This window comes from Chiloscyllium punctatum, chromosome 36 (genome assembly GCF_047496795.1).
Source record: "Chiloscyllium punctatum isolate Juve2018m chromosome 36, sChiPun1.3, whole genome shotgun sequence".
Classification (NCBI taxonomy): Eukaryota; Metazoa; Chordata; class Chondrichthyes; order Orectolobiformes; family Hemiscylliidae; genus Chiloscyllium; species Chiloscyllium punctatum.
The window spans coordinates 65,405,287-65,409,327 of NC_092774.1; the positions used below are offsets into that span (position 1 = coordinate 65,405,287).

The 4,041-nt window shown below is 47.4% G+C and overlaps 1 non-coding gene across 1 annotated transcript; it reads right to left on the reverse strand.

The window, feature by feature from the left end:
* Positions 1-2,655: 2,655 nt before the first annotated feature.
* Positions 2,656-2,727, reverse strand: trnae-uuc (transfer RNA glutamic acid (anticodon UUC)). The gene has a single exon. It is a non-coding gene; the product is annotated as a tRNA-Glu (tRNA).
* Positions 2,728-4,041: the final 1,314 nt, after the last annotated feature.

A 4,041-nucleotide genomic window follows, 5' to 3' on the forward strand; every position in this document is an offset into this window, starting at 1 on the left:
AAACAGACCCTTCGGTCCAACTTGTCCATGCTGACCTGATATCCTAAATTAATCTACTCCCATTTGACAACACCTGGCCCATATACTCTGGCAGCTCATTTCATATATGTACCACCCTCTGCATGAAGAGGTTGTCCTTTTAATATATTTCGCCTCTCACCCTAAACCTATGCCCTCTAGTTCTGGACTCCCCCAGCCCAGGGAAAATACCTTGTCTATTACCCTTTCCATGCCCCTCATGATATTGTAACCTCTATTAGGTCACTCCTCTGCCTCCGATGCTCCAGTGAAAACAGCTCCAGCCTATTCAGCCTCTCCCTGGAGCTCAAACCCTCCAACCCCCAGCAAAATTCCCATAAATCGTTTCTCACAGAGAAGTCAACCTTTCAGTCCTGAAGAATGGTTAATACCCAAAACGCTGACTACTCCACATCCTGGTGCTGCCTGGCTTGCTGTATTCTCCCAACCTCCTGCTTGCAGCTTCGGGTTGCAATATGTCGTGGCTCAGTGGCTACCACTGCAGCCTCACAGCGCCAGGGACCCAGGTTTGATTCCAGCCTTGGGTGGCAGTCTGTGAGGAGTTTGCAAATTCTCCCAGTGTCTGCGTGGGTATTCGCTGGGTGATCTTGTTTTCTGCCATAAACCAAATATGTGCAGGCCTTTTGGATTGGCCATGCTTAACTGCCCATAGAGTTAGGTACATTAGTCAGAGGGAAATGGGACTGGGTAGGTTACTCTTCGGAGGGTCGATGTGGACTTGTTCGGACAAATGGCCTGTTTTCACACTGTAGCTAATCTCATCTGCACTACTTTTGTCACTAACGAATGGCAGAGTAGACTCGACGGGCCGAATGGCCTAACTTCTGCTCCGATGGTCTTGCGGGCTTAGGTATTTTTGGATCATTTAATTGGCAATGTGCAGATCCTGGCTGAATGAGTAGCAGTGTCTGCGCTCGTGCTTCCGCAAGTTGCAAGAAAACATGAACCTCTTCCCACACTCGGGCCAGCTGAAGGGCCTCTCCTCAGTGTGGACACACTGTTACCTCAGCAGGGCGGAGGAATTGCTGAAGGCCTTCCCGCACTCGTGGCAGGAGAACGGCTTCTCCCTGGTGTGAATGGACTCGTGCCTCAGCAGGGCTGAGTAACTGCTGAAGTCCTTCCTACACTTAGGGCAACTGAACGACCTCTCCCCCATGTGGACACACCCAATGGGCCAGCAGGTCGGAGGAAAGAGCAAAGCCCTTGCTGCACTCAGGACAGCAGAAGGGTCTCTTCCCCTCTGTGGACCCATTGGTGCTTCAGAACCCTTTTAAATTTCACAACATCCTTCTGATAGGATGGAGACCAGAATTGCACACAATATTCCAAAAGTGGTCTAACCAATGTCCTGTCCAGCCACAACATAACTTCCCAACTCTAATACTCAGTCAGAGGATTGGGAAAGCTTTCAAAACCTACAAAAAACAAACAGGAAAGAATGGAGTGAAAAACCGAATTTTTGAGAGTCAGCTTGGAAGCATCAATGAGAAATCAGCGGACTGGGTTTATTGGGTACCCATTCTCATTAAAAACACTATATACGTATTTCTCTTCTGCTCTTCATAGTTTCTCTGTGCTGCAGTGTGTAGTGGCTCTTTGAAATAATGTCTTGATGCAGCTTCGTTGTGGGTGTTGGGATGATTGCTTCTGTAATTCAGTACTTGGTTTGTGTGTGTTGTTTTTCTGTCGACGCTCGTTTGAAATTCCCCATTGACTGTTCGCTCTACTGTGACATCTCAGAATGGCACTTTTTTTGTCGTTCTCCTCCTCTTCAAACCAGGAGCCCCGCCTCAGGCCATAGTCTCACTACTTGGAACACCAATATGCAGACTAGTCAAAGGCCTCCACTGAAGACTAAAACACCAAGTCGAAGATTCACGCCACTCCATTTACTCCATCCAAGAATTCCTGAACATCAAAGACACTAAGATAGAAGAGGATGGAATAATGATGTCCTTTGACATAACAGCCCTGTTCACATCCATTAACATCAACGTGGCCAAAGAAAACTGAAGACACTATTGGAAGAAACAAAGACACAAACACAGCACCAACTTCATCAGCAAAGATAACACTGTCAACCTCGTGGAACTGTGCCTTACCACCCACTTCATATTCAGTAACAAGCCCTACAAACATATCATAGGAACACCCATGAAACCACCAGTATCAGGATTCCTAGCAGAAGCAATAATGCAAAGACTCGAACAAACAGCCCTTCCAACGATCCAACCCAAACTTTGGGTCCGCTAGAGCGATGACACTTTTGTCATCAAAAAATGAAACAAATTTGAAGAAACTGACAACACCATCAACAATATCCTTACTGGCATAAAATTCACAAAAGAGGAGAACAACAACAAAGTGCCATTTCGAGATGTCACAGGAGAGCGAACAGTCAATGGGGAATTCAAAACAGCGTCTACAGGAAAACAATGCACGCGATGCAAGAACTGCAGAAGCAATCATCCCTAAACATACAAACAAATCTGAATCAGGACGCTATTTCAACGAGCCACTACACACTGCAGCACCCAGGAACGACGAAGATAAATAAAAAAAACTGAACAGCATATTTAAGAAGTCCGGGTAGCCTATAAACTCTGAGAAAATGGCTTCCCTGACCGGGAATCGAACCCGGGCCGCGGCGGTGAAAGCGCCGAATCCTAACCACTAGACCACCAGGGAGACACGGGCAAAAGCTTTCAGCTCTACTGAAAATTACGTTGCTGGCCGGAAATCGAACCTGGGCCGCGGTAGTTCGCAGGCTTTCACCTGTCCATCCAACATTGTCATTTCTTGTATCCATTGCTCCCGATGCGGTCCCCTCTCCATTGGGGACACTGGAGACTCCTCGCAGAGTCAAGTCACAGCGCTTGAGGGAACATCTCCAGGACACCCGCACCAAACAACCCCATCGCCCTATGGCCCAAAATATCAACCCCCCCTCCAACTCTGCACATCAACAAACTGACACAAGCAGACACAACGTCTGCAGAAACCCAAGCACATTACTTTACATTAAAGACATCTGAGAAATGATGTCCAGAAAACTTAACCCTCTCAGCATCATGGTCGCCCACAAACTTACCAACACACTTAAACAGCGGCTAATGAACTTGAAATACACGATCCAAACAACCGGCGAACGAATGTTATTTACAAAATACCATACAAGGAAGTATATACTTGAACTCTGCCGCACAGTTCTCTGTGGCAAGAAATGCTGGGATGAGATAAGGAAGATTTTTTCAGCTAAAACGAATCGACACTGACTGGACAGCCATTTAAAATCAACACTGTCAGCCCAGGATGGAAGACCCGAAGGGATGAACAGTTTTCTTATTTCCTGAAGATTTACAAAGCTGAGACTGGGTTTTGGTGTTTGTTCCCTTTCCACTCCCAAGAGCCGCAGTGTTTGGGGCGGTGAGTTGGGGAAAGGGAAATGTGCGCATGAGCAGCGTGTGGGGCTATTTCAGCTTCCCCTCCTCTGACAGCGCTGTGACTTGACTCTGATGTTCTCACACACTTACTGACGCGAGACAGTGAAAAGATTCTCATTCCCGCAGATCGGGAATTCAAACCGAATGCCGGCTTCAGGACAATGAGAAAGATTAATTGGGGTGTGTGAAGAAGCTTTGAGCTGCATTTCAAACAGGTAGGTGGAGTCAGATGCGTATCCATTGCGCCGCTGGCCCTGTGCGTATCGAACGCCACCATGCTGCAGAGTTCAGACGTTAACACGGACATGCGCAGCAATGGGAACATTCACAAGAGGAACAGCCAAAGATAATCACCACCACTGCTTCCCTTCCATAGTCCCAACTTTGTGCAGCAGTATCTTTCACTGGCAAATAAAACACCTTTGTCCTCAGGTGCCTGCTTAACTTCGATCATGACTTCACGCCACACACTGTTCTAGTCTCATTTCCAAATACTTGGCTCTGAGCCTCAAAAGCAGCTCTGTGGGTATCTGCTTGTTCCACCCTGACTGGCAGTGGG